Consider the following 14,158-nt stretch of genomic DNA (forward strand, 5'->3'; position numbering starts at 1 on the left):
TGACCACAAATCAGATTGGGGAAATAGAAAAGGATGGAGAAATCATGGGAATGCAATGGGTTCACAGTTGTGCTGCACAGATTCTGGGTCATCATTGACTGAGATATTACAGAAATGAGGGGCAAGGAGGGGAAAGTGTAGCGTGAATTCAGCCAATGAGTGGGAACTTTTGTTTGTTGAATTTATACGTTCTATCATGTTTCCATCGGGGGCCCCCACAGCTAAACCTCAGTGAGGTTGCCCATTTGATGGAAACATGGCAGGCTCTATTTATTTATTTATTTATATCCTGCCCTTCCTCCCAGCAGGAGCCCAGGGCGGCAAACAGAAGTGCTAAAAACACTCCAAAATACCATAAAACTCTACAAATATACAAATAAGACTCTACAAATATATACGCCATCAGTAAACAGCTAGACCAATCAAAGACTTAAAAACAACATTTTAATGAGATGAAACCTGTAGTTTTGAAACTAACGATCTGATGCCATGCATATTTACTTAGATGTAAATCCCTGACTTAAGCTCCTCATGCAAGTAAGCCTAAGGATTGGAGCCTACATGTTTGCAAACCTGGGTTCAAACGAACCCTTGCAGATCTTTCAACCCCTTACTCCTTAGAAGCGAGGGATTCTGCTTCAGACTGGATTACAGAAATAGGGAGGCCAAGATAGCAGAGGCAGCAATATGTCGAGGTTGGCTCAGCTCTCAGCCTCCGCTAGACTCTGGGGAGAGGCCAGCTGTCAGCTGAGTCACAGACGGTCAGAGAGTTGGCTGCTCTGGATGAGGAGTGTGACTTGGGAAGGGAAGGGAAGGGAAGGGAGGGGTGTCTCAGCGGGACACAGATGGTGCCATGGAGGGATGAAGAAAGGTCTGATGTACAGGAAGAAGAGAGCAGCACCAAGGGCAGAGTGGAAATGAGTTGAATATAAGAAACTGCCCCAAGTGGGGTAATACGTCCATTGAGCCCAGTATTGTCCACTCTGACTGCCAGGAGCTAGCTCATCACCTCTCCCCCTCCCCATTTGTAATATTGCAAGGATCGCCCTGTCAGGAGAGAATAAAACAACAACAGAAGCCTATCCACTTTGGTAACAATTTGTTCTTTCAGTCCTTGCAAAAAATGGATGCAACCAATCCAGGATTAGAACGAGGAGACCCTTTATAGCAGGGGTGGGGAATCTTTGTCAGTCCAAGGGCCGCATTCCCTTCCAGGCAACCTTCCAAGGGCCGCATGCCAGTGGTGGGCAGGGCCAGAGGCAAAAGTGGGTGGAGCCAAGAGATGCAAATGTTACCTTTACAGAGAAGGCTAGCTTCTACACACCCTCACACACCTGTCTCTCAATCCTCCATCCAGACCAGCAAGAGGCAGGAGTCCAGCCAGGCAAAAACACTGGGGTGTGTGAAGCAGGGCCAGTAAGGGGTGTAGTCTGGGGGTAGTCCTGAGGGTCAGATAGAGAGGACTGGAGGGTCGCATGCAGCCCCCCCAGGCCTGAGGGTTCCCACCCCTGCTTCATAGGAGCCTAGGAAACAGTGGTGGCTGGGGGCTCCATGTCAGTGGGGCAGTGGAATCTTCTGGTTTTAGTCTGAAGTTTGCAGGAGCTGTCCAAGGTGCTGAGTCTCATACGCTGCTAGGAAGCTGCCTCATACCAAACCTTCTCTAGCTAGCCCAGTGTTGTGTATTTCATCTGGCAGCAGCGCTCCAGAGGCTTAAGCAGATCTCTCTCCCATTCGCCGCTCCCTGACTCTTTTCAGTGGGGAGGCCAAGGACTTAACCTGGGATTGTCTGTGGGCAAAACCTGTCCTTGACTGCCCCTGCAAGATGGCTGGATGGGAACTTGGGGGCTCCTGGCATTCCAAGAAGAAAAGTGTTGTCTATGTGAGTTACTATGGCGCTTTCAGGAATTGGAAACAAATACTTGTTATCCCATTAACACAGGTGTAGCGAACCTTTGGCCCTCCAGATGTTGCTGAACTACAACTTCCATAAGTCCCAGCAAGGATGGCTAATGGCCAAGGACGAAGGGAGTTCAGCAACATCTGGAGGGCCAAAGGTTCCCTGCATCTGCACCAACAGCACAGTCCTATATATGTCTTCTCAAAAGTAAGCCCGCCCTGAGTTCAACAGGGCTTACTCCCAGGAGAACAGATATAAGACTGCAACCTAAATCTCACTCCCTTTGCAAACAAAGACTCCAGAGTACAAGACATGGCAAGCATCTAGCAATGTCTGGGAGCTTATGGTCAGTGCGGGCTGGTGGCTCCATGTCAGTGGGGCAGTGAAATCTGCTCCGGGCTTTGGTCTGAACTTTCAGGGAACTGTCCGATGGTTTCAGCACCTTGGACATCTCCCTGAAAGTGTGGACTAAAGGCTGGAGCAGATTCCACTGCCCCACTGACATGGAGCCCCCAGCCCCGACACTGCTTATGGATCTTTGAAGAGTCCGCCAGACCATGCCTGTGCCCGGCATAGCTCCTTGACCCACCACCCCTGCTGCTCTCCTCATGCTTCAGAGACCAGCAGGAAGGATGGATTAAGGGTAGTGGAAGTGGCGCAAGCAGCGTGATCTCCCTGGGAGAGGAAATGCCAGATATAAACAACTGGCTGAATAAGTACAGGCAGAGATGTACTCGAGCAAATAGACAATACCCTGCTGTCTTTGTGGGAAAGGGATGTAGGGGTGTCTATGAGTTGAGAATATTTAAACGGCCTGTTTTTGTAATGCTAGAATTCCTTTGGTAACAACTCATTTCCCCAGCTATGCTTTATCTGTGGTGCAATAACATGCTACACTTTATTTTTATATATGTGTGTGTGCAGGCATATGTGTGTGTGTATATATATATATAAATTCAGCTCAGCACTGAAATATAGATCTTACGGGATTTTTTTGCAAACATTTTTAATATTCTCTCCCCCTCCCCTTGCTTTTGGGAGAATTTTCAGCATTCCTTCTGAAGGTGGTCATTTGTTTCCCCCTTCCCAGTTGCACACACACATGTGTGTATGTGCGTGCACACGCCTGCACACGCACACACTCAATTGTCCTCATTTGCCCAACGTGGCATAGTCAAGTCTGGCTGGTCATGTTGATCCACATTGTATTTACCACTGTATTTTGTAAACCACTTAGAGGTCTTCACATGCAAGCAGTATATACATTTTGTTAAATAAAAATCAATAAAAAATACCAGTTGTCAGTGATGTCAGTTACATTTAACATCGGCCCATTCACTACAGCTAGGGAATCTGTGTGGCTCTCCAGATGTTGCTGGACTCCAACTCCCATCAGCCCCAGCCAGCATGGTCAATAGTCTGGGACGACGGGAGTTGCAGCTCAGCAATATATGGAGGGTCACAGAGGTCCCCCAGCCCTGCTGCTACGTTACTCCTAATTGGATGGGATCACCCATGTAGCTAATACAAAGAGGAGGAGGAAGTGGAAGCAGCAGCCAAGTGCAATGGTTTTTTTTTTTTTTTCAATAATTTTTATTCAGATTTTCATAAAACATACAAGACAAAATCATAAAACATTCAAAGACAAAAAACAAAATCAAAAATAGTTAAACAAAAAGAAAAAAAGAAAAAAAAAAACAAAAATAAAAAATAAAGAGTAAAATATTGACTTCCCATTTGTCAAAGATCAAATCAGTTATAAGTCTATAATATATAACAATCCTGTCTCTTAAGTCATATTATAAAATCACTTTCCTCCAGTAGTTATCTTACTTAATCATCAAATCTCATAAACATTACTTTATTCTTTCCACAAAAAGTCAAAGAGAGGTTTCAATTCTTTAAGAAATATATCTATCAATTTTTTTTTCCAGATAAGCATATCGATTAATCCATCTCATTACTAATTATGATAATCTTATTGTCATAACCATAGTCAAAATAAACATTTCAATTAATCCATCACATCAGAATCTGTTAGGTTCAGTAATTTCAGTAGCCATTGTTCTATTATCCCTATTAGTTCCATTTTCCATCTTCCATCTTCAGTAGTCTTGTTAAGTCCAGTAATTTCAGTATCCAATCTTCCATTATCAGTATTCCATAATAATCTTGCTGTCAAAGCCATAGTCATATAGTAAGAGTCTGATGGGAATTACCTCTATCCCAAATATTTTCTTGCCATCCATTCTGAATAGGTTGCTGAAATACAGCTGTAAAATCATATCTCTGTTCTTTTTTTCAAAATACACTGGGTCATCTCTTGAAAGTTTTTCCATTGTCACATGGCTGCAGTTAATTCCATAGATTTTCTCTATATTGGGCTCCATCACATCATTCCAGTCCAGAAGATTATCCATGCCATTGATAACTTTATCTCTAGAATCTTCATTAATTTCTTCAGAGATAACATTGAGTTCCAAACAATAGATTTTATTTCTAAAGTCCATAGACTCCAAATCTTGTTCCTGTTCCACGTTTGTTCCAATCTCCGGGATCTCCTCTCTCACAGGGACCCCTGTTCCAGTCTCCAGGGTCTCCTCTCTCACAGGGACCCCTGTTCCAGTCTCCAGGGTCTCCTCTCTCACAAGGACCCCTATGTCTTTAATCTCCTGTGTCTCCAAACAATAGATTTTGTTTCTAAAGTCCATAGACTCCAAATCTTTTTCCTGTTCCACGTTTGTTCCAATCTCCGGGGTCTCCTCTCTCACAGGGACCCCTTCCAGGGTCACCTCTCTCACAGGGACCCCTATATCTTTAATCTCCTGCTTCATTTTACTCAATTCAACTTTCAGCTCCTTACAACCCTGTCGCAGGTTTTGTTTCGTTATCTCAATCTCATCCATTATTTTCTGAAACATAGTTATTTCCAGCTTCTCAGCCACTTTCTTAATTGCCATTTTAAAAGAAAAATATAGGAAAACCACTTCTTATTTCAGCAACAATTGGGTTAATACTCCAAACTTGGTGACATCACAGTATAAACAGAGCAGACAGCCTTATCTCTCCATGCTTAAGTAAACAAAATGCAGTTCCCAGGATCGAAACAATTAATGGCGGTCGTCAGGAAACAGATTCGTCAAAATAAAATAGACCAAAAAGAGAGTAGTCTCAGACAATATAATATTCTTCAAAATAAAAATCTGGAATAGAAATCCCTCTTCTGTGTATATCTTTAGAATGCAAATCCAGGACAGCTTTTTGCAACAAAAACAGAGATAAGCTATTAATTAGTGAGTAGCAGAGAGAAGTTATGGCTCCCCAGTGAGATGTCAAAAACCGATCAATCTGGCAAATCTCTTTTAAACAGCAACAATTTAAGTCAAGTAAAAGAAAAATATAGAAAGAAGGGTGCTTGCCTGTTAGTGCGTTCTCTCTTAGAAGATAAGATGAACGTTCGCTTTATCAGATAGAGCTTGTTGTTGAAAATCCGTCCCACCTTCGTCGGCTGGACCTCGTCCCATAAATTAATGAGATCTGGTCGTCCAACAAAAATAGGCTTTGAGGTTAATCTCTTCGTTTCTCCCTACCCGGGAGAAGTTTAATCAGTCAAAAAAAAAAAAATCTGACTGATATATCTGAATAAGCTTCTTTTGAGGCAGGAGCCCGTCTCAAAAGCAGGCACAGGCTAAGTCACCCTTCCCGGAAGTCGCAGCCAAGTGCAATGGTGATGTGAAAGAGTATTTTTAGACGTGGATATCTGCACAATCCAGGGGTAGTTTGTGCTGCCCCTCTCCCCCAGTGTAGGGCATGACAGGGGGGCAATAGCCTTCCAACTAGGGACGGAAGGATCTATCCATTTTGATTATCTCTGTTTCTCATTTTTCCAATCTTAAATTCAGTTCTCCACATTTCTGCAGCAACTTGTGATTTTTTAAAAATCCTCATGAAAATTCCTCAGCACTTCAGTGCAAATTTATCCGAATACACATTTTTGCATAGTTTTGACTCACATTTTTGCAAGCCGTTTCCCCTATTGTTTCCCCTAATATAATGCATCTTTGTATGTTGTTTTCAGTTAAACATATGCATTTTCATGCAGGCTTTCCACTTATATATGCATTTTTGTAAATACTGCTTGGAAAACTGCATTGCAACATTCGAATAAGTGCTCATTTTGAAGGATGGCTGTGTTTCAGTTCTCAAATTGTTACGGAAAGTGTGGATTTGATAGATTTGGCTTTAAATGCGAACTAAATTGAATTTCTGCCCCCATCCCTGCTTCCACCTGACAAGCAACCCAAAGGATGGAGCATGCAGCCTCCAATACAGAACCAGGCTACCTGGACTGGGCAGCATCAAGGGTGGCACCCTGCCTCCTCCTCTCTCCAATAAAGCACATGTTGGTCAGGATGGGAGCAGTGCGGAGTAGGGATGGAAGGATCTGCCAATTTTGGTTCTCTCTGCTTCACCTTCTTTGAATCTTAAATTCAGTTCTCCACATTTGTGCAGCAATTTGCAATTTAAAAAAAATCCTCATGAAAATTCTCCAGCATTTCATTGCAAAGTTCCCCTAACCCACACACATTTGTCTCTGCAGTTTTGACTAACGCACACACTTTCCCAAGCAATTTCTCAGAATAGAATGGGGTTTGTACGTTATTTTCACAAATGTGTTCATTTTTTATGCACATTTCCCCCTAACATATGCCTTTTTAGAAATGTTGTTCAGTTGGAGACCTGCATCACAAAGTTCCGATAAGTGCACATTTGGAAGGATGGCTGTCTTTCGGTCAGATTGTTTTGGACAGTGCGCATTTGGTCAAGTTGGCTTTAAATGTGAATTGGATCCAATTTCTTCCCCATCCCTAGTGGGGAGCTTGTACCCCCTACTCCCTCCCCCACTTTATTCTTAGAGCACCAACGCAACAGATGCTCGCTGTCTTCCTTTGCTCTTCCCCCACTAAATCCCTTCTTGGAGGGAGAGAGAAAAGCAGCATAAACCAATCAGTCTTATTTCCTCTTTCACAGGAGAACTGAGCATGTCAACTCCTTTAACTCTTCCCCTTTCCCCAGCAGCCCATTGCTCTTTCCAAAGATCCCAGAACACTCTGCCAAGTGGCAATTAACAGATATCACAGCAGGGTAAAAGAAAATTCCCCACAGTGCGAGCTGTTGTATGCGTGAGAGTGTGTGAGTGTTAATAAGATGCAAATATATTCACAGTGGAAGCGGTGTCAGCAGAGGACAGTATGGAGGGGAGGGGAGGTTCTCAGATATTTTCCCAGTGCTAGATCATCAACTCTGTCCCCACCTCACTCCCCTTGGTGTGTTAGTTTGCAAGGATTGCTGTGTGGCTCTGGCAGCCCAGTGAGGAAAAGAACAAAACAGCGAGAGAATTCCATCCACGTTGACAATTATGTGTGGCCTTGCCAGATTAATTCTTACAGTTCCTGCAATGGATGGCTGTGACCAATCCAGGATTAAAGAAAGAGAGAAGAGCCCTTAGGAACATAGGGTGGTACCCAACATTTGTTATACTCAGAGGAGACATGAATGGGCATGTTTAATTTAGATTCATTAATTTCAATGAGTAGAGCTTAAGTTAGATGCGACCCATAGAAAACTGGTCGCACACCAGGCCAGACTATCAGTCTAGCCCCTTATTATCTACCCTTCCAAGTAGCAGGTTTTCAGGGTCTGAGTCCCATCACTTCCTAACTGGTCCTTTTTACTGGAGATGATGGGAGACTGAACTTGGGATCTTTTACATGCAACGCAGCGACAGGTGGCTCCATGTCAGTGGAGCAGTGAAATCTGGATTTTAGTCCAAACTTCCAAGGAGCTGTCCTATTGTTTCATTACCTTGGACAGCTCCTTGAAGGTTCAGACTAAAACCCAGAGCGGATTCCACTGCCCCACTGACATGGAGCCACCAGCCATCACTGATGCAAAGCATATGTTCTACCACTGAGTTATGTCCCCCTTCTTAGGCCTGATGCAAACATGCTTGCACACCTGATTTTGCAACACTCAATGTCTGGCAACTGAATGGGTGAAACTTCACTGAAAAGCAATGCCTTTAAGGAAGTGGAAGGATACATGGAACTTGTTTCTGACCTATTATGTTTGCAATGATGCCATCATCACCTGATATCACAGCTGTTGAGGAACTAATATGCCTGTGTGAATTATCCCTAAATTGATCCTTTATATCCCAGCTCGATCACTCCAAGCATCTGCAGGAACATCGCTGCTTGTCTCTTCAAGTTGATGATGCTTAGCTGATGTTGACACACAACTGAGCCTTGAGTGTTATGGACCCAGTCCTGTGGACTGCTCTTCCATCCGAGATTTGTTGTAATTGTTAAATGTTGCTGAAAACTTTATGACACCAGGCCTATACAGACAATTGCATAAAATAATTTCTGTAATAGTCAGCTGGTGATTTGTGATTGTAATTGTTGCAATTATTGAATATATATATGAAGTGTTGTAAACCATGTTGATTTTTTAAAAAAAAAATGAAACCGCAGTATACATGCCCTTTTTATAAGTAAGTAAATACGTAACAACCTGACTCCAAAGAAACCTCCCAGCACAATATAATGGGCATCTTCTTGTGGTCTGCTTCAGCTACTTATTTGTTTATTAAATGTATGCCCCTCCCAAAGAAGCCTAGGGTGGCAAACATAACAAAACAATTTAACAGCAAAAAAAAAAAGTATTCTAAAAACAGTTAAAAACATTCTTTTATCAGTGAGCTCCAGATTGCCAGGAGCAGTCCCTTCAGCCACCAAATGCCTCAGTAAACGGGAATATTTTCAACTTCCTTGTGAAAGTCAGTACTGATGGAGACAGACACACCTTACTGGGGAGGGCATTCCACAAATGGGGAGCCACCACTGAAAAGGCCTTATCACAGGTCAGCACCAAATAGACTATGGATCGTATATATTAGCATTGTACTTACTGACAAGCGGGGCCTGCAACAAAATGTTACAAGGCAAAGCAATGATGATGGCAGAGACCCTGGAGGAGCTCCTGCTATTCAGAGCAGATAGTCCTGGGCTAGACAGACAAAGAGACTGACTTGTAAGAGGCAGCTGTGTCTAATGCAGGGATGGGAAATGTTTGGCCTTCTTGATGTTGTTGGATTCCAACTCCCATCAGCCCCGGCCAGCGTGGCTAATATTCAAGGATGATGGCAGTTGTAGTCCAACATCTGGAGGGCCACAAGTTCCCTATCCCTGATCTAATGCAAATAAAAATGGTGCATTGTTACTAACAACCCAGCTTGCCTACACGACGGCATCACCATGTGCAACTATGGGCTGTTGAGAGTGAGGGCAATTTAAAAGGTAAAGGTGTCCCCACATTTATAGTGCGAGTCGTTTCCAACCCTTAGGGTGACGTCTTGCGACGTTTACTAGGCAGACCGTATATATGGGGCGGGATTGCCAGTTCCTTCCCCGGCCTTTCTTTACCCCCCAGCATATGCCAGGTACTCATTTTACCGACCACGGATGGATGGAAGGCTGAGTGGACCTCGACCCCTTTTACGGGAGATTCGACTTCCTCCTTCCGGTGGAATCAACTCCGGCCGTGAGCAGAGCTTCAGCTGCATTACCACCGCTTACCTCTCTGCGCCACGGAGGGTCTGGGCAATTTAAATCTGTTGCAAATCTACATTTATGCGTGCTGCGTTGACAGGAACATAGGAAGCTGCCTTATCCTAAATCAAACCATTGGTCCATCTAGCTGAGTAGTGTCTACATTGACTGGCAGCAGCTCTCCAGGGTTTTTCAGGCAGGATTCTCTCCCAGCCCTACCTAGAGATGCCTGGGATTAACTTTCTGCATGCAAGGCAGTTACTCTGCCACTGAGCTATGGGCTCTCCCAGGACTCCAAATCCCATTGGCCCCCAACCAGTACATGAATTACCGTGGACTATGGGAGTTGTAGTCCAACTTCGTCTGGAAGTCTTACTGCAGGGATGGGGACCCTGTAGTCCTCTAGGTGCTGTTTGACTCCAGCTCTCATCATTCCCAGCCAGCATGGCCAATGGTCAGGGACGACAGGAGTTGCAGTTCAGCAACATTTGGATGGGGCACAAGTCCAGAGGGATTTCTGCCGCACTTGGACCTGCAGCCAGATTCCCTAAGCAAAATGCATTCTGTAGTAACAAACCCCACATACCCTGTCATCCTCTCCCCCTCTCTCCTCCAGCAAAATGGATGTCAGAGAGAACAGGTTGTATGAAGAAAAAAAGACAGAAGGAGCGAGGGGGGAGCTGGCGGGGGTGGCAGTGATGGACATGTGCTTCTGGAACAGGCTGTACGGAGGGCGGGGGGAGAAGAGAGATAGCAAGTTAAGACAGGAACAGAGGAAGGAGAATTTGCGCCTTTAGGTGGAAATTCACAAGTGAGAAAGAAGCAGGAACTTGCAGGTTTAAAATGAAGGTTGGCGGGGAGATCCCATAGCTCAGTGGTAGAGCCCATGCCTTGGCGTAGGTTCAGTTCCCCACCTATCCAGTTAAAAGGTTCTTAAGCACAGGATTAGGAAAGTTTTCTTGCAGGAGACCACGGAAAGCCGCTGCCTGTCAGAGAAGACTAGATGACCTGGATGGGGGGGATCTGAGTTGGTATTAAGTCTATTTCCATGAGAATAAATCATGAAGCGAATGAAGGTCTGGAAGGATCAGATAAGGCCAAGAGAAACAGGTTTGACTGAAGACCATCGAGTTAGATGCATCTTTTCTGGGTAGAGGCATCTAGGTTAAAACCCCAACTCAGGTGAGGAGGCGTTGGGGTGTGGTGCTCTTCTTTCACGGTCAGAATGGGAATCCAAACAGTCAAGGCCATTTGGGAAGCTCTGGCCAAAGCTCTCTTTGGTTTAGAAACCCATTCTCAAAAGCTACAGCCATGTGGGTGCTGGGAAAGAACCTGTCTCAAACCCTGGGGAGACGCTGTCAGTCAGTGTAGACCATACTGAGGTAGATGGATCAAGTGTCTGAGCTGGTGTAACACAGCTTCCTATGTTTCTAAGGTAGATTGGGAGCGCATGGTTTATCTCAAAATGATTTGCAGTAGATCAACAAAGAATCTGATACCTAATTATTTAACAACAGAAACAAAAATATTATCACCCCCCCCCTTCTCTAAGGGCCCATCTGCACTATACATATAAAACAGTGTTATACCACTTTGAAGTCATGGTTTCCCCTAAAGAATCCTGGGAACTGTAGTTTGTTAAGGGTACTGAGTATTGTTAGGAGGCTCCTCTTCCTTTCACAGAGCTACAATTTCCAGAGTGGTTTAACGATCATTTCCTTTTCCCAGGGAACTCTAGGAATTGTAGCTCTGTGAGGGGAACAGGAGCCTCCTAACAGCACCCTTAACAAACTACAGTTCCCAGGATTCTTTGGGGGAAAACCACGACTGTTTAAAGTGGTATGATAGCGCTTTATCTGCATAGTGCAGATGGGGCATATGTTAGACTGCTGGGAGATGATGAAAGTTTGGGGAGAAAGCAGGAGTGGATTTTTGTTCAACAGGAGCAACCTTAGAGTCCCTCCAGACATCCTTTTTATTGTGCATTCATGATAATTTGTGCTCATGATGGTATCAAGACAATCCCACTTTCAATATTGTTTGCATCTGCTAACATTATGGGACAGGCATAATTCTGTTTCCAACCAGTGCATGTCCCATAACGCCCGGCTGAAATCCTGTAACATTTTATATCACAAATGTTCCAGTTTATTTCTTGTCCCACTTTTGTTGTAAGAATGCCTCTCTGGACAGAAATAAAGCAGTAACATTGGGGCAGTGTCAAAGAACAACAAATGAAGCAGAATGATGTGCAGATGGTCAAGTATAAATCCACTGCTAGCGCACTATTATTACAACAGTGGGCCTTGCCACATGTAACTTTATAGTATAGTTGTTGGGTTTGGGGCATGCTTCTACATCATGTCATCATTCAGGTGCTATTCTGGAATAATGTACTCAAAAACCCACTTTTTCTTCCACTGCAAAAGATAAAATAAAATTGACATTTGTGAAAGATCCAGAATGGATCCTCAATATTTTCCTTTGTGTGGAATGCATTAGAGTATTGTCCTGCTTTCCATTGGGACAGGGTGTGGATTGGGAGCCATCTGCTTCACACCCCCTTCCCTCTGACCAGGGCAAGCTGTCAGTTGAGGCTGGGCACTGTTCTGGGGAGAAAGTGGCAGACAGCGATGGAGTTCTGGGACAAGCAGTAGTGGTCTAGCCTCTTACAATCTCCCATAATCCCACACAGTTAGAATTCTGGAATAGTAGGGGACTTCCGGGAAGGGTGACTTCGCTTGCGCCTGCTTTTGAGACGGGCTCCCGCCTCACAAGAAGCTTATTCAGATATAAATCAGTCAGAACTTTTTTTTTTTGACTGATGAAATTTCTCCCGGGCAGGGAGAAACGTAGAGATCAACCTCAAAAGCCTGTTTTTGTTGGGAGGACTGGATTTCATTAATTTATGAGAAAAGGTCCAGCCAGCAATGCCGGACGGACTTCCGAACAAGCTCTATCTGATTAATGCGACACGTTTATCTTTTCTTCAAAGAGAAAACGGACTAACAGGCAAGCACCCTTCTTTCTATTCTTTTTTTTACTTGGTTTAAATTGTTGCAGCAAAAGGAGATTGTCAAATGAATCAGCTTTAAAGAACTTCTGGGTGAGCTATAACTCTTCTCTGTTATTCACGAAATTAACAGCTTATCTCTGTTTCTATTGCAAAAAGCTGTCCTGGAAGTGCATTCTAAAGATATAAACAGAAGAGGGATTTCTATTCCGAGGAGAAAAAAATAAAAAATATGAACTTTGGAACATTATATTGTCTGGGACTATTCTCTTTTTGGTCTATTTTATTTTGATGAATCTGCTTCTTCACGACGCCACTAACTGTTTTGATGCTGGGAACTAAATCTGTTTTGTGTTCTTGAACATAGAGAGATAAGGCAGGCTGCTCTGTTTATACTGTGATGTCATCAAGCCTGGAATATTAACCCAATTGTTCCTGAAATAAGAAGTGGTTCTTCTTTATTTTTGTTTTGTTTTGTTTTCGTGGTTTTAAAAATGGCAATCAAGAAAGTGGCTGAGAATCTGGAAGTAACTATGTTTCAGAAAATAATGGATGAGATTGAGATAACGAAACAAACCCTGCGACAGGGTAGTAAGGAGCTGAAAATTGAACTGAGCAAAATGACGCAGGAGCTTAAAGAAATAGGGGATCCTGTGAGAGAGGAGAATGAGATCAGAGATGAGAAAAGAAAAAATAAAGGGAAGATACAAGCCCTGGAGATTGGAACAAATGTGGAATTGGAAAAAGATCTGGAGTTTATGGATATTAGAAATAAAATCTACTGTTTGGAATTTAACGTTATCTCTGAAGAAATTAATGAAGATATTAGAGATAAAGTTATCAATGGCTTGGATAATTTTCTGGACTGGAATGACGTGATGGAGCTTGATATAGAGAAAATCTATGGAATTAACTGCAGCCATGTCACAATGGAAAAACTCTCAAGAGATGAGCCAGTGCATTTTGTAAAAAAGAAGAACAGAGATATGACTTTACAACAATATTTCAGCAACTTATTCAGAATCGATGGCAAGAAAATATTTGGGATAGAGGAAATTTCCATCAGACTCTTATTATATGACTATGGCTATGACAGCAAGATTATTATGGAATACTGATAATGGAAGATTAGACACTGAAATTACTGGACTTAACAGGACTATTGAAGATGGAAGATGGAATTAATATGGATAATGGAATAATGGCTATTGAAATTATTGGACCTAACAGATTTTGATGAGATGGATTAATCGACATGTTTATTTGGAGAAAAATTGATAGATATATTTCTTAAAGAATTGAAACCTCTCTTTGACTTTTTGTGGAAAGAATAAAGTAATGTTTATGAGATTTGATGATTAATTAAGATAACTACTGGAGGAAAGTGATTTTATAATATAATTTAAGAGACAGGATTGTTATATATTGTAGACCTATAACTGATCTGCGACAAATGGGAAGTCAACATTTTATTTTTTTATTTAATCATTTTTGTTTTGTTTTGTTTTTTGTCTTTGAATGTTTTATGATTTTGTTTTGTTTGTTTTATGAAAATTTGAATAAAAATTATTGTAAAAAAAAAAAAAGAATTCTGGAATAGTAGGTCATGCTATGAAAGGGCTATTCCTGTGTGTA

This window comes from Rhineura floridana, chromosome 11, assembly GCF_030035675.1.
Source record: "Rhineura floridana isolate rRhiFlo1 chromosome 11, rRhiFlo1.hap2, whole genome shotgun sequence".
Taxonomy (NCBI): domain Eukaryota; kingdom Metazoa; phylum Chordata; class Lepidosauria; order Squamata; family Rhineuridae; genus Rhineura; species Rhineura floridana.